The sequence below is a fragment of the Eublepharis macularius genome, chromosome 1 (assembly GCF_028583425.1).
Source record: "Eublepharis macularius isolate TG4126 chromosome 1, MPM_Emac_v1.0, whole genome shotgun sequence".
In the NCBI taxonomy this organism is placed as follows: Eukaryota; Metazoa; Chordata; class Lepidosauria; order Squamata; family Eublepharidae; genus Eublepharis; species Eublepharis macularius.
This window is the reverse complement of record NC_072790.1, coordinates 40271152-40296144: the sequence shown is the minus strand read 5'-3', so window position 1 is coordinate 40296144 and position 24993 is coordinate 40271152.

The following is a 24993-nucleotide window of genomic DNA, read 5'->3' as shown; positions in this document are numbered from 1 at the left end:
TATTTTCTGAAATACCAAAATATAATTAAAATGTTTCTGAAGTAGTTTACAAAGCAGTGCTTTCTTGGACTGTCTAAGGGCACTATCACATCTATAGAGCTGGAGGCAGTTCTTCAGCTATTGTAAAAAACTGCATTTTGTATTAGCTCTGAGAAACATTGTGATTGGTGCAAAACGAGTTTTGCTTGCTTTGCATGGGTTACACAAATTGCCCTTCAATTTTTTCCCTCTTGATTTGTTGTTCTATTTAACAAACTACTTAATGCATAGAAGCATTTTTCCATATGACATTTCAGTTAACAAGTTTTTTTTTTAAAGGAGGGATAAAACAGGCACCTATTAGAGTATAGAAGCTAAAATAGGTGGCAACTGCTATATGTTCTGTTAAAGTGCTGTTAATTCAATAGTATTATCTTCGAACAAAAGTCACTTATATTAAATTAGCCATCTGTTTGGCTTTCACCTTGGAAAGCCAGCCAGATGCTGAGTTTGTTTACACACAATTCATTTGCCAGTGCAGTGTTAACAACAACCTTGCTTATGTGTACCTGAACACAGAATTTATCTAAACAAAGACCAATTCACATTCTGAAGCACCAACAGAAACAATACTGCTATAGCATGTACTGCCTGTTTCATACATTTGAGGTCAAGTTGTTTTCCACACCGAAGATACTCAGGGCTACACATGTTATTTCACAAAGCCTTATGATACTATGTATGCCCCATTGGTGTGTGCTATGGGCTTCCTGTTAATTAAGGTGTAATTGTAAAACAGATATGCCGTTTTCGTTATCCGGTTGGTATGCATGCTTTTTAGTAACACTCTGGGTTGCCTTTGATAGCTGGAGATGGAAAAAAAACAGACCCATATTACAGATACGGATGAAGTTTGTGCTCCTTTGGTTTGAGCTTCAGCATGCTCGTCTTAAAAGTGAGATGGGTGTCCTTTCTGTCTTTAAAGGTAAACCTGAGACTAAGAGAAATTTGCCTCATCTCTTCACCCACAGTACCCCATTTATCTGCCATCCTGGTGGACAGTGAATGGTGGAGCTTAGAGGCAGTCAAGGGGAGAGAAAGAGCTTGCAGGATGCATTCTAAAAAAATGAATGCCATTTTATTCTGGGATATACAGTTCCCAGAATATATCAGGTTCTGTGGATGTTATCCATTACAGCTGCACTGGGAGGGGGGCTCCAAGGATAAAATCAGAATTTTCTGTCTTTGATTTCCCCTGTTGCCTTCACTTACTTCTCAGCAGGACAGAAAAGTTGGGGGTGGGTTAGAAGAGGATAAAAGGAATTGTGAAGGGAATCTAGAACCTTCCCCAATGCTCCTTAAAACAGCATTGAGTGTGCCACGGTGCTGTAAGTACTCTGAGAGCTTGGATTCCAGCATTTTTGATTAAATCAACAGAGAATTAATTAATTAACATATTTATATCCCTCTATTAGATATGTGAGTCTTAGGCTGTGAATGGCTTTTAATACAGCCAGACTGAAACAGTTCTGTTTACTTTGGTGGATGATTGGTGCCAGGAGTGGGATGGGAAGAATTAATTTAATTTTATTTTTATTTTCTTTCTATTTCTATTCCGCCCTCCCCACGAAGGGCTCAGGGCAGATTACAACATATTAAAACACATTAAAATTAATTTATACAGTTAAAACCATTCATAGATTGTTAAAACATATAATATAATATATCTGCATATAAAATATACATTCAGAGGACGGCAATCAATAGCAGCAGAAACAACTGGACACAAGGTGGTGGACAACCTTAGTAGGGAGGGATTCAGATTTTATACTTCTCCATTTTTCATAAACACTGTTGATTCTCCTGGAATTTCCAGTGGCTTTTGATATCATTGATCATGGTAGATTCTTCTGGACTACCTTTCAAGTTTAGGACTGGAAAACACTGTTCTGTGCTGGTTTCAGTCCCCCCCTGAAGGTGGTACTAGATGACTTTTGGTTGGTCTTTTGGTCCCTGGACTATAGGAGTCTGCAAAGTTCCATTTTGTTTCCCGTGTTTTAAATAAATACATGAAACCGTTGGGGAGGTCATCCAGAAATTTGGGCTGGGTCGACACCAACATGAGGGCGATACTCAGCTCTCTCTTACACTTCCAGTAGATCCCAAGGAAGCTGCAGAATCCATGGAGTGCTGCCTTGAGGCAGTTTTGGGATGGATGAGAGTGAATAAACTGAAACTTAGTCCCAACAAGATGGAAGTGCTACTGGTAGGCAGAAGGATTGACCAAAGAATCAATGTGTCTAGCTCTACGGCCTGGAGTGTGACGCATATCTAAGAATGAAGAGGTCTCTCAAGAGCTTCCAATTAATCTCATCAACACCCTGCCTCTCTTCCTCAACCCACCTTTTCAAATTAGAAGTATTTCGTGAGCCTGATGGCTCTCCCCATCCAGCAATTGCTAGGTCATCAAGCATCTTTTGTCTACCTCAGGTAGAGCCATTGAGCCTCTCTTAAAATTATTGTCCCAAGTTCCAGACAAGCCATCAAGCTATTGTCTCTGAGGCAGAGATGTCAATTTTGCCCCAGGACACATTTTGCCTTATAATTAGACTCCCCTCACCATGTGCTCTGTGTGTATGTTCTGGAACCTATCCATGTACCCTCAGATTATGTCCGAGTCATCTCTTCCTCTTCTGTGAAGCGCTGGTAATTTTGCTGCCTCTGTGGACCCCTTCTTCAAGACTGGTAATAGCCCTCTCTGAAACTGCTTTCTCATTTTCTCACTGTTTTCTTAATTAGCTCTGTGTTTATGCTGGGCATGTTTTCTGTCTGCTTCCTTCTTATTCCTCTGTTAATAAAGAAATGTTTCCTGTTAAATGTCTGCCTGTTCATTTGAGAGTTCTCTAAGGGAACAGTCCTAATAGATGTCGGTGGAGATCCCTAGTTACCCCCTCTCTCTGTGTCTCCTTTAATGCTAATTCCCCCAAGTCACAAGAAGACTCCCCATTAGGGTAACACATGCCCCGGTAGCATGTAGATTAGACTACTTCAATGTGTTGTATGTAGGGTTGGTTTTGAAGAGTATTCAGAATGCTACCTCCAGAATATTGACTGCAGGGACCGACCCCATCAGTCCAGTCCAGTCTTGCACCATCTACACTGGATCTCAGTTTGCTTCCAGGCCCAATTCAAAGAGCTGCCATTGACCATTAAAGCTCTATACAGCTTTGAAGGTCAACATACCCTAACAAGATATCCTAAGGACCTCCTACTGCTATATGAACCTTATTGGACATTGCAGTTAACTTCAGGGGCCCTTCTTTGAGCATCCTTGCCTTCTGAGGTTAGATGGCTGGTAACAAAATAAAGGACCTTAACAGTCATGGCACCAAAGTTATGGAATTCCCTGCCCAGAGAGCTATGTCTTTTCCCCAACACTATCTTCTGCCAGCAAGTGAATACTTATCTACTTTGTTTGATGTTCCCTCATTGACATTGCTTTCTGTGTGTTTTAATTATTTATGTGTTTTGTGTATTTCTTGTTTTTAATAGGTTTTATACTATGTATTTCAAAAGCTTTTAAAAATGTTTTTGATCGTTTGCCACCTTGGAGACCCTAAGCTGGCTGGAAAAGGCAACATAAAAATGTTTTAAATAAATAAATGTCACCTCAAATTGTACTCTGACACAAACTGGCAGCTAATGTAGCTGTTTTAAGATAAACAACATATGTTCCTCCCAGCTAGCCCCTGACAGCAAATCAGGATGCCACATTCTGAACCAACTAAAGTTTCTGGATTGTCTTCAAGGGCAGCTCAATGTAATGTGTATTAGAGTAGCCCAACCCTGAGATTACAAAAGTAACCAGATCAGGTGTGTCCAAGGGTGGTCTCAGTGATCCTTTGACCTTGAGCAAAAATCCAGGAAGGGGACCCAGAATCACTACCCTGTGCTGTGTCCTATGCCACACCTACTTCCTACCTCAGGAGTCCAAGAAAGGGGCAACCCTAGACACACACGAGGTAGGCAGGAGCCACTGCCAGCTCCAGAAGCTGGCTGAATGAACCCAGATGGGGCAAGTACAAATGGCTGCGGCTACTGAGCCAGCTAACCCCCTCCATCAGGTGTGTGTGGCTGTGGGTAATTGAGCACCTGCACAGATAATGCTCCTCTGTTTGGGTGAGATTTATCCCCCCTCAGTCCCCCCCCCCGGTTTTCAGAAACGCCCATGTTTGGAGAAAAGTCTCTCTTGTCTCAACATGGCTCTGGTCCATGAATTTAAGTATGCCACATTTGACTATTAGAATATAAAGTATTTGGTTCCATTATTTCAATGGGAATGACATTTCTGGTGTTTCTTCCCCCTCACCAACAAAATTTCAAGAACTGTAATATTCACCATAAGATCCCCCTTCCAAATCTGAGGCAGATTGGTGAAAGCTGTTGGGTGCAGTTTAAAGTTTATTGCAAAACAGATAAACTTTTCCCCTTTTCATGTGGCATGAAATTGATGGTCATCTTCTGTTGCTTGTCCCAAATGTCTGATAGTGCCTTTGAACACAGCCTTCCTGAGGAAGTTAGACAAGCCCCCATGTGAATTATTGACACGGGCCTCTCTGACATACTTAGGAAGAGAAATTGTGTTTTTGAAGTATGATAACAGAGAAGGATATTATTGTTGTTATTGTTATTATTGTTATTTTACCTCTTTTTATTATGGTTTTAAATAACATTGTAACCTACAACTTGCATGTTTTTGAAGAATACCACAAATAACCAAAATGCCAGAAATAAATAAACTGTTATATAGGTAATTAAATCTTCAACTCGCAGAGGTAGTTTCCCCTCTTTTTCCCTGCAATCTTCAAGCGGGGGCGGGGGGGGCGTTATAGATATTTTTAAATAAAGACATAAGAATAAGGACTACTAAACTGACCCCTCCCATATTTTTCCATCACAGCACTCTGATTCTTCCATCCCAGGTAACTTTTTGTATCAGAACATGGCCAGGAAAAGATATGCTTCAGACACAAGATCATGACAAGTTCAGTTGAGGGTTAGGGGAGGATTAGGTCTCCCTTTTTGTATTATCCGGTTCTGTTGGCAATGAGCCATTGAGTTTTACACATGAACAGGCTGATTTGTCCACATTGGGTGTCCAGGCACGACTGTTCTAAAATACAGTCTTACTATTTCAGGGAAGAGCTTTAAGTCTGTACCTCAAGCTGTGGGGTAGGCAACCTGTCTATCATCAAAGTGACAGCCTTTGCAAATATTCCTGTCCAGTCTATACAGCACTGCCTGCCTCCTTGTGTGTGTAAGCAAAGCTTTTGCCTCTGTCTCCTCCAGGACATGTAACTGGATGCCTGCCTATCATAGGAGGGAGGCAAACGACAAACCTCTGCCTCTCCTTATTTGTCCTTGCTGCTTGTTAGAATATACAAACAAATAAAAATGCTTTGCTCCTACTGATTGATACAGCTCCAGGGAATGAAATGGTTAATTCAGATTTAGGACTAGAGATGAGCCCGAACAGAAAAAAAAAACCCGAACATGATGTTCATTGTTCATTGCCATCCACGAGCAGGGACTCACAAACAACCATGAATATGACCTTGTTCACGAACATGTTTGCGGTTGGCTGTTCATGGAGGCCAGCAGGCTCTCCTCCAGCCATCATCCAAGTCAAGATCCCTACTGCACCACTCCCAGAAACCTGACCTGAGCAGGCACCAGGAAAGGTACCAATAATAAAAAACTTGGTCTCAGAGCCTGGCAGCAGCCCTGGAACTTGAAGGGGTAGATCCCTATCCCACCACACATGAAGAAAATTCAAGCTCCAATGCACTCTATCAAAATGCCGACAGCTGCTGTCTCTCCCTCTCCACAGTCTGCACACTAAGCCAGAGCTGGGAGCCCCCCTCCCCCCTGGTCTTTTCCTCTTGTAACAAATTTGGATCTCCAGTCCACACTTAGAAGGAAGACCTGCCTATCAAGCTAAATTGGGCTTAGATTGGGGTTTCCAGGGCAACAGCAGGAGTTCAGACAGAGTTCAGACAATCCCTGCCTGAGTTGCCAAGGGACTAGATTGCAGGTGCCAGACTGTCTGGCTTGATGAACAGCAATGAACAGCAACGAACGAGGCTTGCAACGACCACCTGTTCATTTAGAATGGGGCCTCGCGAACAGCTTGTTCGCGAACAGCAGATTGGGCTGTTCATGCCCATCTCTACTTGGGACCTGAGCCTATATAAAGCCAGAAAGCCTTCCCAAAGCCAATAAAATGGTGCAAAATTAAAACACTCTTCACAGAATGGCAAGCAGGCCAATTCTGTTTAGTAGGAGTATTGTCTAACTCTTCTAGTTGGATTACATAACTGTTTCACACTCTTCTCATTGCCCGTCCTGCTATTAAAAAAAATAAGCAGAGAATGAGGTACAGCATAGCAGACAGATGAAGAGGTTTCTGTTCCCAAATGTCAGAAGTAATTCTGGTTGGATTCAGCACATTTCATATTTATTCTAAGTTCTTGATCAGAAAATGTCTGACTGACCAAACATTCTGGAACCTTCCAAGTACGTATGATAGGATTGCAGCATATGCAGTCCTTCTTTTAGATTCATAGCCTTCTTCATTGCACAAGATCAAAGCAGACTTCCTTACTTAAAAAACAAACATAAACCCAGCCAATTAAAATACAATACCTAAAAGCCAAGTAAAATGTAATAACAAGCAGACCTGAGAAAATATTAAAACTTCCACTGGTTCTGCTTTTATGTAGTATGCAAAACTTGCCCACATTTAATTCCCTAGTGGAGGGGAAAACATTTGGATTGAAGAACTGCAACTGGTGGGTTGGCCTATAATATAGACATTCTTCGAAAATAGAATTAGCGACTTGCCCTTTTTAAGATTTAAATTACCTTTGATATAATGATATAAATATTCTAAAAACCAAAGCTAGTTTTGTGTGCAGCAAGCATACCAAGAAAAGCTCATAAGCTTCCAGTAGATATAGCTCTATTTTTTAAAGCTAGACCAAACGAAAATGTGCCAGCTGTTACAAATATTATTTTATTGAACGCTCAGTAATTCTGTTTCACAATGTTATGTTCCACATAATGCAATTATATGCACCTGAGCTAGAATGCATCAGAATTCCATAACTATTTAACATCTCCAGGGCAAAGCTTCTATGCATTTTACAAGAAGCTTCTGCAGCATCGATCACAGCTGAACAACTACTTATGGTAGATACCGTAATGTGCCGGAAGACATATTTGTTTCCCTTCCTGAAAGCACCATTGGATTCTAATAAGCCACAACTAGGATTGTTAAAATATTTTTTAACATCTTAGAAATGGAGGATTTCCAGCAATTTGCATTTTAACCATGTTTGTTACTTGGTTGTCTGTGCGCTCTCTCTTATACAGACGCATACACAATGATGAGCTATCACACACAATTTAGTTGTATATGTGTCAATCCCTGACCTGGATAACCCTGGAGAGCCAGATCTCAGAAGCTAAGCAGGGTTGGCCCTAGTTAGTAATTGGATGAGAGACCTCCAGTGAAGACTAGGGTTTCAGAGGCAGGCAATGGCAAACAACCTCTGTTAGTCTCTTGCCATGGAAACCCCACCGAGGTCACCAATAGTCAACTATGACTGGAGGGCAGGTTTTTTTCATGTGATAATATCACCTTTAGCTGTATGAGTAGATTTCAAACACCTTTTCCCACTATTTTCTTGTTTCTATTTGCCTTTTTTAAGGGGGAAAAAAATCAACCACTGCCTTTGTTTCTTTGTTTGGTTGGGGATTTTCTCTTGATCTCCTGCTAGGTGCAGTTCCTGCAGGGTTTTTACTAAGCATCACATTATGTTGACTGGCCATGACTTTATTAGGTTAATTGCTCAGAATGGTAGGCGGATGTTTTCTCTGTGTGCCCTAGTTGTTTTGAGAGAGGACCTTGATGGCTGTGTGAGGTATGCATGGGAGCATGGATCCCACCCAAAGGAAGGGAGGAGGAAAGCACATGTCTGAGTGTGTGAAGAAAGAACAAACAGCTTAACAGCTGATCAAAACAAAATTAATCAGGTCATAATGATCAATTAAGAAGCTTTGGCACATACACAAAAATAGATGGATTTATAAAGGAATAGGCCACGTGGAAACATTCATTCTGAGATGGAAAGGGTGTCTTGGTTAACAATGACATCCACTAGAACAAAGGAGAGGAACACTGAGAGATCTCTGTCTTTTGGTGCTACACCTCTGAAGATGCCAGTCACAGTTGCTGGCGAAACATCAGGAACTACAATGCCAAGGCCACGGCAATACAGCCCAGAAAACCCACAACAACCAAAGGAGAGGAACGATCCCTTTAAATCTCATTCCCTTTCAAAGTGGCAATTAACAGGCAATGAGACCAATACAGAAAAATATCTACCTTTAGGAAGTAGAATTTTTTTAACACTCTACAAAAGGGGATACGTTTAGTTGATTGAAGAGATGCCTGAAATCAGAACCCCAAAGGACTGAACATTTACAGGTTAAATAATCTATAATTGCAAGGAGCAATTTTTATTTTTGCAATGAGGATTTACAATGTTGCATGAGTATGTAGCTCTGAAACAAGTAGACCCTCAAATCAAGAAAATGATTTTTGCTCAAGTTACCTGTTGGAATTAAATTGAGACTATATGTGGAAGCTACTTTGTAGATCCAGAAACAGCAAGCTACTGAATGTCACAACTCCATAGTTTCAGCTTGAAATTCCCATTTTTTTGTTTTGCATTATTTATTTTTATTTACAATTACAATTCTTTATTGCTATTCGGCCGAAGTCATAAGCCATACAAACACCAACAAAATATAGACTGTACACTTGAACGTATCCAATTCACAAGACACAGCTCTTATTTTTATTTATTTATAGAGAAAATTTATATGCCACCTCTCCAAAGACCTGCTCAGTGCATCTCACAAGTATAACAATAAAACAAAAAACAACAGGCAGTTAGAAACAAGCTAAAGCCATTAAGAAGAAGAATGTGCCATCAAGCCACAACTGACTCATACGTTCTCTTTTCCTAATAACTATACCCATACTGAGGGAAATTTACCTCAGTTAAGAGACATTGGTTTGAGCTTATCAGGGGGGAGCTAGTAACTGATTAACAGGATAGATTATGCATTTATTTAAAACATGTATTAGCCACCTTTCCGCTTTATAGTTGCAGTGTTTAACAACTGAGAACCATTTTATTCATAGCTTCGGACACATTCTAAAGAAAGTTAGTGGTATATAACTTAACTTAGAAAACTTAAAGGACTAATGTTTTCTACAGTGTACAACTGATGCAAGGTTACAGTCAGGCACAATCACTATTGGGTCTGGCAAATTATTGGATAATGAGGCAAGAATAGTAATTTACAGCTATTTACACCTTATTGATGTTTAAATTAAGTGTAGCTCCCACATATAGTGAGGAACATACAAAACAAAGAGACAGTAATTATGTCACCCTAGGCCCACACACTAAGCAAAGAAGGACAAAGGAAACAAAATGTCATTCTACTCACAAATGGATTGTATATAATGCTATTATAATACTAATATAATATTGATTATTAAATTAGATGCAGAACATGAATATGGGAGACATTACCGTACTTATAGTGCCATCCTGAGCAGAATTACAGCTTTCTAAGTCCATTAAATGCAATGGTCTTATAAATGTATAACTCTGTTTAGGACATATATAGAGATAGATACTTTATGCAGCATAATGAGTTCGGCTTGTCAGCTTTGGAAAGGCTAACCTGTTGAAATTTCAACAGGGATAGGCAGATTTCCCCCTCTGTTTCTTGTTCCGGAAGTTTGCCCTACATAGTGTTCTTCTCTTTCTGAACCCCACTATAACTAGAAACATTTCTAAAATTAAATTTGCTGCAGATTAAAATTCACTTGTGTCAATTTTCTCCTCTGCTTGACAGATGCATGTGCCATAATATGTGTGTGTGTGTGCGCGCATCGGGTGCTGTCAAGTAGCTTCTGCCTTCTCTTTGAATTAACGACCTCCAAACCATCCTATCATTGACAGCCTTGCTTAGATCTTGCAAACTGGAGGCGGTGGCTTCTTCTATTGAGTCAATCCATTTCATGTGGGGTCTTCTTTTCCGATTGCTTTCATCTTTTCTTAGAATTATCATATTTTCCAGAGAGTCTTGTCTTCTAATGATGTGACCAAAGTACAATAGCCTGAGTTTTGTCGTTTTAGCTTGATTTGATCTAGAACCCACTTATTTATCTTTTTGGCTGCCCACGATATCTACAAAACTCTCCTCCAGCTGAATTAAGAGGCTGAAGTGGAGAGGAGGAAAAGGGGCAATATCAGCAGTCTTTTCTGTCAGCAGAGCTGGGCTCACAGAAGAGGCTGATTTTGTCCACGTCCTCTCTAGACTAAGACAGCGTAAGACTGGATCCTGAGATCCCAGGAATAAACTTCCTCAAGTTTGGACAGAACTGCTGGGTAAAGAACAAAAAAGGATTGGGAAGGGAAAATGGCCCTGGAGCAAGCTGAGTTGAGAGGCTGCTGTGGCACTACAAGCTAGCACTGCAGGAGTCACTCAGCTCAGCAAGGCAAGCAACGGGCATTAGCTTATCCATGACTTCCTTCTGAAAACTGACAGCTGGGAAACACACCGGTGTATTGATACCAATTATCATCGACGACAAAAGTCTAAAGCAAGTGGCCCCTGAGGTGCTGGCTAGGGCTTGGCTCTGTTTGCTTCTGGCCATCAATTGCCAACAAGGGCCATGGCCCACCGAGAAATTTCCCTGTAAGTTAAACAGCCATTCCACCCCTTGGGAAGAGGAACACATGTACATCTGTGACCAACAGTGACTTCCGGTGATGGAGTGTGGGATCCAACCCAAAGATTATTTATCCTTTATTCACTCTCCCAGATTTCTGATTTTGGAATGCTTTCTCCTTGGTACAAATAATAACATACTTTGTAAACCACTCTGAATGTGGCATTAAGTTGTCCTGAGGGGCAGTATATAAATCTAATATTATCTTGTTGTCGTTGTTATTTCAAGTTGAGCGACCTCAGTAAGGTTTGGCTCTGTGGCGACCTTTTATTGGGCAGACATTTCTTCCTCCAGTGCCATTGCACCAGCAATGTTATAAATTATGTGCCTGAATTAAATGTGGTAGCGATTGGCTAACAACACATGAATTAGTAACATGGTGAATACAGTTAAGGACCCTTAATGGCATAATGAAATGTCTCTTCGATTGTTCTTTTGCTTTCAAAGCATTGCTTTGCTATTGGTGGCTAATTAGTCTGCCCATAAAAAGCAATCAGAATAACAAAAGACAATAAACTATTAATCTGATTAATTTTGCCACTTATGAGTACAAGCTCGCCACAAAGAGGCCATAGTTTCTAAAGCCTGCATATTATATAATGGGAGTCTTTAAGTTGCTTCATGGTATCATCTTGAAATCCCCTTTAGCAGGGCTTTTTTTCTGGGAAAAAAGGTGGTGGAACTCAGCGCGTTGCCCTCGGAGAAAATAGTCACATGGCTGGTGGCCCCGCCCCCTGATCTCCAGACAGAGGGGAGTTTAGATTGCCCTCTGTGCTGCTGAGCCGTGCAGAGGGCAATCTAAACTCCCCTCTGTCTGGAGATCAGGGGGTGGGGCCACCAGCCATGTGACCATTTTCAAGAGGTTCCGGAACTCCGTTCCACTGCATTCCAGCTGAAAAAAAGCCCTGCCCTTTAGGATCATTAAGGATGAATGTGGATGTAGTACAATCCCAGGCGGAGTTATTCCAATCTAAACCCATTGATTTCAAGTCTAAATTTCAGTGTGTTAGTCCACTCTAGATGCATCGATCCTATGACTCCACTGAGGAAAGTTCGAAGCCTTCTTCCAGCCTAAGGCTCCTTCTTCCAAATAAATTGGCTCATTAAGCCATCTCAGTTAAAGAAAGGCGCCTTAGGCTCTTTAAACTGGAGGTGGTTCCTTAAGCCTAAGGTAGGATCCATGCTATTAATTGGTGGTCTCTGGTGCTGCATTTTCATCTTGCTACCAAACAGAAGGTGATTCATTTTAGAGCTTTTATGCCCAATATTGTTAGCATGAGTCTCCCATCAAAATACCCCCCTGAAATAATTTTCTAAACCCTCGCAGTTTGAAACGTCTACAGATATCCCAATAAGAAAGATTTGGATGAGTCCCAGAACTTTCAGAGATCATAAATCTGTTTTTAAAAATTAATTATATACTGGAATGGCCAATCATCTGAGTTCCTTTAAGGTAGCGCAGCACCAGTTTTACCAAGCTGCATAAAGTTTCCCATTTCCTGTTAAATTGCCCAGTTCTTTGGGAGAAAAATCAGCTCTAAATGGTATATAATTTCAAACCAGGCTTCATTGCAGCTTTAAGACAACTGAGTCCCAAGAGTGGTAGAGGCAGTTTTGATACCTTCCTCCTCAGAGAACTTGAGGCACCAGACTTTTAGGGTGGGGAAGAAAGAAGCTGTCTTGTGCAACGCAGCCAGTGGGAGGGCTGAGAACAGGACGCCATTTAAAATAGTTCCTTTCTCCTCTGGCAAACTTTGTTTGCTGTAGAGCTACCCATTCTTCCATACCTGGGATAATAATGTGGGATTAAGCCAATGTGGAATTAATCCCTATCTGATTGCAGGAATAACAGGCCTTTTATTCCCACTTTACATTTGTTGTTACAAGGATGAGGTATTGTTACAGGGGGTGGGGGAGGGATTTCTTTTACCAAAATTTTCTTTTTCAGGTACAGAAATTGGTTCCTCTTATTCTCTTTTCCTCTTTCAGAAGAGGAATGCTCTTTGATTTCTCATTAATTTATCATTCAGGGTTTTTTTACCATATGATAGTACCATTTCATGATTTGGGGGGCATCATTGTCCCCCAAACAGACAATGATGCCCCCCAAATCATGAAATGGTACTATCATATGGTAAAAAAACCCTGAATGATAAATTGCAACCAAACTTGCAACCAAACTTGTCCTATGGTTTTACCTTACTCTTCCGTGGCAGTGTTGCGCAATGGTTAGAGTGCTGGATCAGGATCTGTAGGATTTGTGCGAGTTAGCTGCTTGTTGTTTCATTAAATAGGTGAGCAATCTCAGGCATCCAAGGATGGAGGAAAGCATCCGAGCCCATCACCTTGAGGGCTGAGAGAGGTTAATCCTTTAGTGGTGTACATCATCACATGAACTTAGGCACTGTACAGTGTGGGGTGATGAGACAACATCTCTCTGCACAATTTTGGTGCAGGCAAGGAAAACAAGGCATGACTTATGGACAGGTGCAGCTTGGAGCCCAAGTGGGCTGCCCAAACACTGGCCAACCCAAGGGGACTACCTCTTAAGGAACCTGCACAGCAGAGGGAGTAAGATGAATAATGAGCACAGATCAGATTGTAATGAACAAGCCCTAGTTCAAACCATACATCTTGACCAAAATCTTCATTTCAGGATGTGTCAGCCATCTGTTTTTTTTGCACTTGTGGTTATATCTCACTGCTACAGAAAGTAAAATAGAATGATATGGGTACTCCTCATAGTAGGATGATCAGCATATAATGGAATACATGTTCTACCAGTGGCATCCCAGTATCTAGTAGAGGGGTTGGCATAACTTATTATCAGAGCTAGCCAGGAAAGGAAACTTGCCTAAAGGTCAATAGTGAAATCAATTCTAACAAGTTTTTGAGGTTGATAGCAAGGATTAGCAAACGGCATTCTAAGCAACTTGAAGCGCTTGACCCCAGATGTGTATTTGAGAGACTGCACATGTATGGGTTACAGTGAATATCCAAAATGTTGCAACATCCATGTAAATAGTACAATCACTGGATAAAAAATTGTTGATGTCTAAAAACTCAGAGAGATGCTGGTCTATGTTGATAGTCAGCTCAATGTGATTATCAGCATTAACATGTGAATGTTGACAAGTCCAGCCAAACTTGGCACATGTCCCAATTTTCACAGCCGCCCAAATGTGACCGGCAATTTGCAAAAAAAATTAATCAGATTATTTATTTAGAAAATGAATACACTGCCTCTCCAGAAACTACTCAAGGTAGCTTTCAACATAAAACAAACAAGGCAATTAAATTTAAAAATAACCAAACCAAATAAAACTAACCCAGATGGCCATAAAGCCATCTCCGTTTAGTAGCTGTAAAACCAACACAATGAACAGCAGGGGGAAAAGTGTAAAACAAAACTCAGTATAAAACATATGAAGCTGGCTTTATACTTAATCACACTTTGGGTCCATCAAGGCCAGTATTGTCTACTCAGCCTGACATTGGCTATTCAGGGCTATTCAGGCTATTCAGTGGTTAAGAGCGATGGGACTATAATTTGGAGAACTGGGGTTGATTCCCCACGCCTCCACTTGAAGCCAGATGGGTGACCTTGGGTCAGTCATAGCTCTCTCAGAGTCAAGCTACAAGTGACAAATGACACTTGCCTGGCAAGTGAGCAGACTCACGTGTATTCCTCCCTGTTCACTTTGCCATTCACTTGCTCTCCACTTGATCAAGTGGAGCACAAGTGAATGGCAAGTGAACAGGGAGGAATACACGTGAGTCTGCTCACTTGCCAGGCAAGTGTAATTCGCTACTTGTAGCTTGGCTCTCCAAGCTCTCTTAGCTCCACCCACTTCACAGGGTGATTGTTGTGGGGATAATAATAGCATACTTTGAAAACAGCTCTGAGTGGGTGTTAAGTTGTCCTGAAGGGTGGTATATAGATTGAATGCTGTTGTTGTTGTTGTTGTTGTCACCGTCGTCATCTGGAGATGCTGGGAACCAAACCTGGAACTTTCTACAAGCAAAGCAGATGCTCTGTCACTTAGCCACAGCCCTTTTCCCAAACACTAGTGGAGTAGCATCCATAAGAGATATTTTAAAAAATAAAATTAAAAAAAAATCATAAGAGGTATTAAAATAGCCAATTAAAAGTTTTGATAAAAGTTGGCAGCATTTCACCCTATTTCAGTCACAGAAGCTGTGTCCACACGTTACAGTGAACACTCGTACATCCTACAGGTACGTGCATACATCGATTTGTAAGAAAGAGTCAATAGTGTTCATTTTACAAATGAAATCAGAGACCAGTATCTGGATGAATGTGTGGTTCATGCATTCAGCGTAACATGTGAACTGCTCAGTGCATGAATAAAGAAAAATCAAATGTGGACTGTATTTGGATTTTGCATGCATTCATTGTAACTTCTGACCAGGACTACGATAACCTATACATAATTCCAATGTGCTTTTCAGTTACTCGGGAGGTCATGAAAAGGAAAGACCAATGGAAAATGCATTCATGGCCATTAAGGCTGGTGGTTGTTATCCTGGCCCATTCTTAGTTAGTTCATGTGAATGGGACATGGTAAGGCTGGTGATTCTCCTCCCAACGGTGATAACTCTTGTCAGCTTTATAAGCAAGCTCCACCTTTTCTACATGCTGTTGACCCATGCACTTCCCGTGAGGCATCCTGGGATTAGCCAGTCACTTTAGGACTGTGTAGGAATTTTGGAGTTCCCCTGTGATTAGCCTGGTTTTTTTTGGGGGGGGGGGCGTATTTTTCACCTGTTTTATAATGTTTCAGAGATGTGGAATCAAGAGGCTCATTTTTTGACTCGTTATTATGCTGTAACTAGTTTAGTAGGAATTGGGTGGGTTGCTCCATAGGGCTAATTGGGAAGCACCCTGAGGGCCAAACTAGACCTAATGGTGTCCAAGGGTCCAAGCAGTGGATACTGCCACCATTTTAAAGCGATTTTAAAATGCTGCAAAGGTTTGATCCTGATTGGGCAGCAGGCTGAAGTACTCTTGTTCCCCACCCCTGCCATCCCTTTTAAAGTGCCAAAACAGCCATGTGTGTGTGTGTAGAGGGGTGTGCTTGAAAAGATGCAGAGAAGAGACCTCAGCCTGCAGCACTATGGACCCGATCAGGATAGGACTTTGTGGTGTTATTAAATTGCTTTAAAATGGCAGCAGAGGTATTGGGTGTGATAGAAGGCCATTCCTATGGCATTCATTTTACAACGGGGTGGATTGGGACCGAACACCCTGGGTGCTGAGCAGCATCAATGAAATGGTTAGAGGCCTTCCTGACACATCAAGGGTAAGGGATGAAACTTTCATTTACGAGCAAGGATAAACTAGTGCAGTGTTACTGTTGGCCAGGTTTGGAGCCAAAGTGGAGATTCCCAAATATCAGCAGATAGATCAAGATGGGTAGCCATGTTAGTCTGTCTGTAGCAGTGTAGTACATGCATACATCGATTTGTATGTTATTATTATTATGTTCCTTATTTCTAAAGCAGTAGAAAAGAGCAAGAGGTCAGTAGCACCTATAAGACTAACAAAATTTATGGTAGGGTATGAGCTTTCGTGAGTCACAGCTCAGTTCATCAGATACAGCTAGATGGATTTACTAACTTCCTGCTTTTGCCCTTAGATACCTTTCATGGAATCAAGAATTCTGTATAATCTTAAAAATTGCATGTTCCCACTCCAATAAATATTATTCTAAACAATCAGAACTCCATTTTGACTTTGGTGCCTCTTGTTGGCAAAAAAAAGACATCGGAATTTATCAGGCACAAAGATGTTGGCTGGGATCCAATGATTAAGTTAACACAAGGAGCTCGTAGTACACAAGTTGAATTTTTGGCTCCCCTCCCCCTTCCCGCCTTCAAGCCTCCAGTTCAAAAGCATTCTGCAATGTAGCATTTGAGGGACAGAACACTAAATGATGCTTTAGATCCTTTCATAAATCTTTGGATCCTGTTCATATATTCCACAGATTGATTCTCTCCAATTGGCTTTCACCGCATGCTGAGTGGGACACTAGTGACTTTTTATCTGTTTATGATTACGCTTTATCACAACTACCATGTACACATATGCCCTGTTGATACACTCAGATAAACTGAGATAGAATTCTATGCAGTACTAGATAGTTGTAGCCCTGACCTGGATAGCCCAGGTGAGCCTGATTTCATCAGACTTCAGAAGCTAAGCAGGGTTAGCCTTGGTTAGTAATTGGATGGGAGACCTCCCATGAAGACCAGGGTTGCAGAGGCCGGCAACGGCAAACTGCCTCTGATAGTCTCTTGCCATGAAAACCCCAGCAGGGGTCACTATAAGTCAGCTATGACTTTAGGGCACTCTTCTCCATCAGATAGTTGTAACTCACTATGTTAATTCAGAAGACATGACGGTCAAATCAGGAGGCTTATGATACCAGTAGGGATGTGCATATGGATATTTCCTGTCTGAAAATCCAGGGAGTTATGCAAGTTTTCCAGAATACTGATAATTAAGTTCCCCAAAATTCCAGAAATATTTGAGAATACGGAGGCCAGCATTTTAAAACTGCCGGGCCAGTTTTTCTTCAGTTTTATACGATTCTATCACCAGGAGGGAGGCAGCTCTCCCAGGTAGTGGGATCAGATGTTAGGGGAGACACTAGTACTGTCTGCCCAACCATGAGGACTGAATTCTCTGGTTTGACATTGGTTCTGTTGTGCTTGCCACATTGTCCAGCAGTTCTGCTGAGATGGTCTGGTTTTACCTGGGTTCTGTTGGGCTTGCTGGTTCTCTTTGCATTTATTGAAGGTGTTTGCCCAGTGGTTGGTCTTGTGTGTTTGGGTATAGGCTTCTTGGTCATGGAGAAAGCATGGAAATTTTGTTTCCATAGGAAACAATAGAGAAAAGTAGGATGGCTAGGGGCACCTTATTCAGGGGTTTGTAGAACTTGATCCCTTGATCCAATTATTTATTGGAGTGTTTTTATTGAACATGTGGGACTAGGCTAACTGCACCAAGGTTCCCACAGGCATTAAAAAGGTTCAAGGGTATAGATTCTGAGACTGGATGAAAAGCCTAGATTAAGAGATAACAAGGTAAACTGACAGGGACATTTATTTATTTTATTTATTTCATTTATAGTCCGCCTTTCTCACTGAGACTCAAGGCAGATTACATAGTGTGAGATTAGTACAATCAGTATCAAGGACATTTCCATACAGTGTCAAGGACATTTCCACAACAATGTCATAGGATTTTACAAAGATGCAGCATTAGCAAGGTTCCAGTACAGAATTGAAGACTTACTGCCAAAGAACACAATCAATTCTAGGACTGGCATTAGATAACATGAAGCCTAGGTAGTATAGGAGTACATATTCGAGCAACAGATAATATGCAAGGCAACATACTAGTGAAGTCTATGGTCCCTAACTCATTAGCGAAGCATTTAAGACCCCCTCCCTTTTGCTTTTAAAAAGTGAATAAGGATGAAGTTTATTCAGAAAGAAAAATGCAACTGAGGTGAGTATTGGCACTTAACCAGGAGTTGTGAGATGGTAGGTTTTAAAAAGTACAAGGAAAACACTCCCTCAGGCAGGTATATTACATATCAACTTGATTGCAGCTAAGGGCCAAGCTACATTTGACGAATGACACTCAAGTGGAGCGCAAGTGGAGGGCAAGTGAACAGGGAGAAATACAAGTGTTCAAGTTTCATTCATCACTTGTAGCTTGGCCCTCAGTTACACACCAGTCCTAACAAACCCTGACTTAGTTCTCCAGACCAGAGTCCTTCACCAAAAGTGGATACCTCCACACATCTTTAATTCACATTCCTGTTAATCTAGCCCTTTTCTCTCACTCGCTTCTCTCTCACTTCCTACCTCATCACTCTCAACCCTGAAAACTTGACTAAGCCACCCCCTGTCAAATCCTCTTTCCCAGTACGCAGTTCCTATGGACCGCTTCAGATAATTATGTATTGGTTCTTGTGTTACTGAGGTACATTTCTGTACTTTACATGTCACAGGCCACCGGAGAGAATTTCTCCTGTGTTATTCTTTTGTCTAACAGCATTAAAATTCCAAACACCCTTGGCAGAAAAGTGGTATATAAATGGAATCAACATAATTAAATGGATGAATGTAGTCTATAGTGCCCCATGATGCTGGCCCTGCATTGTTTATCTTCATGTGATTGCTATCCGAGTGAATTACTTGACCGAGACTCAAAATGGAAGATGATAGCAAAGCGTGAATTGGTCCAAAGCATGATGTGGCATCTTCACCACTCGTTGCCTGACTGTTTAGTTTATTCTGCTCTCATGGCTTCTGTTTACTGGGTCCCATGTGATTCATGATGTTTAGCGAGGAAGGCCACGGCTGAGAAGGTTACCACCTTCAGTGATTTCATAACAAATGAAATTCCTGACTTTGCATATATTAGCGAGGGAGAGCAGGACGATAGTTTAAGACCATTATTGAGCCAAATGTCTTCCTCTTTGGTTCTTGGCTTTATTATGAATTGAAAGAGGATTGAGGAGACGGCGGTGCATCAGCAAAAGTCTTTAAGAGAACAAGTTGCAAAAAAAGCAGGGGAGAGAGGTAAAATCCAGAAAAGTTGACTCTTGGAATAAGAAGTCAATTATAACGGATCAGGCAGCTATTCTTTGCGCTAAGGGTTGTCTGGTCTTTTTGAGCTATATTCATAAAACACAACAGATCGCCTTAAAGTGGCAGCATATTCTTCCCCTGCACACTCTGGCTTTGTTGCTATCTCTTCATCACTACTGGCACACTTTCATTCTGAGATTGTTGAGCTGACAACGCTGATGGATGAGGCGGTCCAGTAGTCAGCATAGAATACACTGCAGCAGGGCAATGTATGATAAACTTCCACACACTCCATCGCTGCAACAAGACACAGATAAATCCAGGAGTGGAGACAGGGTAGTAGAAACAGCGTCCAACAGCAGACGCTGCAATGCAGCAGCTACTTGTAGGATCAAAAGGATACCATCTGGGATGAGGATAGAGCCAGTACCCTTAAAATGATGCTGAGACCGGGAGCAAGAATGGTACCATTCAAGCATTATTGGGCTACTCTGATGGGCCATAGAGGAGGAAAATCCCATTGACTCCTTGTATAGCATTCACAAGAGTACTATGCAATACACTGTTTTTACGAGGTTTGGTACCAGGATATCATTGTAAGTGCCTCTATATTTAAGGTATTTATTTTTATATTTTCTTTTATACCCCACTTTTCTTTACAATGTAACCCAAACCAGCTTATACCGTTCTCCTATATTCCATTTTATCCTCACAAAAAAACCTGTGAGGTAGGCTCATCTGAGAGCATGCTACTTGCTCATGGTCACCCAGTAAGCTTCCATGGCAGAGTGGGGATTCGAACCTGGGTCCCTCAGATCCTGGTCCAACATTCTAACCACTGCACCATGCTCATGTTTTCATATCCTGATTTCCCCCCCTCATCAACAGGACTCAAAGTGGTTGGCATCGTTAAAGCAACCTAAAAACCCCTCACTTAATGAAAATACAAATTACAAAAAAGAGATTGAACGAACTGTTTACAATCATAACAATGGACAACTACTCACACGCCACTAAAAAAAATGTGAGAAAAACTCTACCTGGCAAAGCTTCTGAAATGTCGGCAAGGATGGGGCCTTCCTCACACACACTGGAAGCCGAAGCCTCTGAAGAAGACTGACCAGAAACATTTCTCATAAACCTCAGTGGGCATCCTGTGTGTGATCCCTGATCTATCATTGGAACTGTATTGTGGGCAGTTATGGATGGAGGTGGTCCCTCAGATAGAAGGACCCCGATTATTAAAGATTTAGTAGCATTTGTGACTAGACATGAGCACGAACAGAAAAAAAACCCCTAACATGGTGTTCGTTGTTCGTTGCCAGCCACGAACAATGACTAACAAACATTGATGAACATGACCTGTTCATGAACATGTTCATTGTTCATTGTTTGTGGGGGCCAGCAGGCTCTCCTTCAGCCATCAAGATCCCTACCACACCACTCCCAGAAACCCTACCTGAGCAGACAGCAGGAAATGTACAAATAACAAATAATAGCTTGGCCCTGAGCCTGGCAGCAGCCCTGAAACTTGAAGAGGTAGATCCCTATCCCACCAAACACTAAGAAAATTCAAGCTCCAATGCACTCTTCCTGTCTCTCTCTCAAAATGCCAACAGCAGCTGTCTCTCCCTCTCCACGGTCTGCAAAACCAGAGCTGGGAGCTCCCCTCCCCCCTGCTCTTTGCTTCCTTGTAACAAATTTGGAGCTCCATACTTGAAAGAAAGACCTGCCTATCAAGCTAAAGTGGGCTTAGATTGGGGTTTCCAGGGCAACAGCAGGAGTCCAGACAGAGTTCAGGCAGTCCCTGCCTCCAGTTGCCAAGCAAATTGATTGCAGGTCCCAGATTGTCTGGCTTGACGAACAGCAATGAACCGCAACAAATGAGGCTTGCAACGACCACCTGTTCGTTTCGAATGGGGCCTCACAAACAGCTTGTTCGCAAACAGCTGATTGGGTTGTTCATGGCTTTTTAAAGTTCGTATTGCTGTCCGTGCCCCTCTCTATTTGTGACTATCATGTGATCTATGTGTCAACATGTGTTGTGGCTACCATGCAAGGATACACATTTCAGGCAGTCCCATGTTGTAGCAACTGCTTGGGTGGAAGTAACTGATATAGTAGTTTAGTGCCAACCGGCTTAGCCCCCTAACTAGACTTACTGGCACTGGTATAAGACACCTTACAACTGCTCAAACTGATCACGCAGCCATATGATTAATAACAGAAATTAGAACCCAACTCAGCAATCTACACCTATTCAGCAGAGCACTTAATCACATGCTTAAATCTTTGATTAACTGCCTTCAATGAGCCATAAGCACATGATTACACACTTGAACGAATTGGGTCCTCAGACCCTTTTGTTGTAGGACCAATTGGGGAAGGAGGAATAACTTCAATCCATTTAACGACTAACAAAGGGCAGTTGGAATCAGCAGCTAATTGTTGTGAGTAATAAAATATTAAAGCAGCATTTTTCAAAAGCTGGTGAAGGTATTTTTTCTGAACTCACATTTTTCCAAGAACTAATCATAAGCAATTGTGGATATATAGACCTTTGCTGGTCAATTTGGGTAACATTCTTCAAAAACTGTTCTGGGCACATTGGACATTGAAACATCTAAGGTTACCAATCTCCAGGTGGGACCTGGATATCTCTCAGGTTTACAACTGATCTCTAGACTACAGAGATCAGTTCCCTTGAAGAAAGTGGCTGCTTTGAAGGGTGGACTCTGTGGCATTATACCCTGCTGATTTCTAAACTCTCCTCAAACTCCTCACAGCTCAGGCTTCACCCTCAAATTTCCCAGCCTAGAGCTGGCAACCCTACATCCTAGGCATATCTACCTTCCACCCTTGTTGGCTTGCAGTTACATAATGGTTTGATCCAGGCTTTCTGTCTCACTGTTCAAGGTAACTCCAATTTATTGGAGTTTCTGTCTCAAGGTAACTCCAATTTATCCAACTCAATTCAAGGTAACTCCAATTTATTTCCTTCTACCCAGGGCTTTTTTTCAGCTGGAATGCAGTGGAACGGAGTTCCAGAACCGCTTGAAAATGGTCACATGGCCGGTGGTCCTGCCCCCTGATCTCCAGACAGAGGGGAGTTTAGATTGCCCTCCACACCAAGGCAATCTAAATTCCCCTCTGTCTGGAGATCAGGGGGCGGGACCACCGGCCATGTGACCATTCTCTCCGAGGGCAACCCATTGGGTTCCACCACCTCTTTTCCCAGAAAAAAAGCTCTGCTTCTAACAAAAATACAACACTGGCACCTATTTTTTAAAATATTATTTCTTTGTCTGATCAAAGGAATGGTATATGTTAGGGTTTGTCTTTTCTTCCAGTGTACTTTTCTTTTTATGCAAGAAGACCTAATTGCCAAAGCAAAGCAAACAATATGAAAAGTTCCCCGATGCCTATGTTTAATCAGGTTTGCCAACCTTCTTGGTACCTGGGGGAGAAAAGTGTTAGCCTGCTATTATTCTTCACTGAACTCCTTCAGGCAAAAACCTGCTCGAAGTTACATCAATTGTAGTATCATAAAAATTCAGCCCCACTCTCAATACAGAGAGGAGAAAGGAAACTGACAATGTAAAGAGTAAAGAAGAATGGAAAGCACTGGAGGAAAAAAGGATCTTCAACTCTCTGTATCCCTCTTCCTCTACTCTCCACATTTCAGAATGGTACCCCCAGAGTTTTGCTTGACATGGCAGTTGGTTTACGCTAGTGAGCAAAGTTAGTAGAAATTATGCAAATTTTTAAAACTGTAACTTTAAAAAAAATACATTGGATTTAAAAATAATCTGAGTTTGGACTCCTGAAAACTAAACAGTATTCTATTGGTGCCACCTTTGAAAATTTAAGGGTCTCTGGTACCTTAAAGATTATATGCAAAGAAACTCTTTTCAGACTTGGATGTTGGTACAACAGTCATACTGCTACCTACTAGGAATGCCAGCCCCCACCCTCATCTTTTCCATGCTAACTCCACTTACCTGGCTGGCAGGGGGGAAAGGAGGGGGAGGCAGGCTAGGAGTCACCAGCCCATGTGGCCAAATGGCACAACTGCACATTGCAGAGGCACCCTCTCAGTCAAAAACCAGGAGCTACAGGATCTCAGCAGGGCCAAATTGGCTGAAACATTGCAGAAATGCTATTTTTGAGGCTGATATTGGCCCTCTGAGACCCCATAGCTTCTGGTTTTCAGTCAGAAGTGACTCATCAGAACTTCTGGAGTGCATGTGTGCTCCGCGAGCACTCAAGGGAGCTGGATTGAGGCCCCCACAGTGTAGCGGATTGCCCGTCCCTTGCTTAAAGGTAAAGGATTCTGTCAATCCTCCTACTCCCAGTCATCCCAATACGTGTGGTTGGTATTTCATGTGAACAGAGTAACACCCATATTCTTCCATTTATGTAAAGCTCTGGTATGTGTGAATAAAATCTAGACTTCTGTTCACAAATACCAATGGTGTACTTGTGTAACCCATGCCATTTTCTCTTTCATGTTTTATTTCTATTAAAAGGTTAGAATGTAGAGCCTAGGGAACAAAAGGTCACAGAGAATGGGCAGTTAGTAAAGTTACTCCTGTATTACCAACTGAAAAAGCTCTGCCCCCTTAGTCAGTCTAGCCTGCAGCAGTTTCTTTACGGCTATGTGATGGGATCAACCAGGGAGAAATTGCATAACAGAATTTCCCTTTTAGGAGATATTATAAAGGAAGGGATTCTTAAACTCTTAGGTTTTGTTTAAACTCTTTCCCCTGAGTCAGTCTGGTCTGCAGCAGGCAGAAGAATGCCTAGAGGTTGAATGAGGGAACAGCTCATGTCTTTACAGGCCCAAGCCAGAGATAGAAAGCCTCAAGAACAGCATCAGAAAAAGCCCTTGAAGTGCGTACTGGGGAAGAAGCAGCCTGTACTTCTACTTTAAGTGAACATTTTGGACTTGCTGTTCTGTGTGTGTTATTGGACATAGAGATAGGGACGAACAGCAATATGAACCAAAAAAAGCCACGAACAGCCCAATCTGCTGTTCGCAAACAAGCTGTTCGTGAGGCCCCATTCTAAACAAGCAGGTGGTTGTTACAAGCCTCATTCGTTGCTGTTCGTCAAGCCAGACAGTCTGGCACCTGCAATCAATTCCCTTGGCAACTTAGGCAGGGATTGTCTGAACTCTGTCTGAACTCCTGCTGTTGCCCTGGAAACCCCAATCAAAGCCCAATTTATCTTGATAGGCAGGTCTTCCTTTCAAGTGTGGAGCTCCAAATTTGTTACAACAAGAGTGCAAAGAGCAGGGGGGAGGGGGGCTCCCAGCTCTGACTTTACAGACAGTGGAGAGGGAGAGAGACAGTTGCTGTTGGCATTTTGATAGAAAGAGTGCATTGGAGTGCTTAAATTTTCTTTGTGTGAGGTGCAGTAGGGATCTACTCCTTCAAGTTCCAGGGCCGTTGCCAGGCTCTAGGGCCAAGTTATTATTTATTATTGGTACCTTTCCTGGTGCCTGC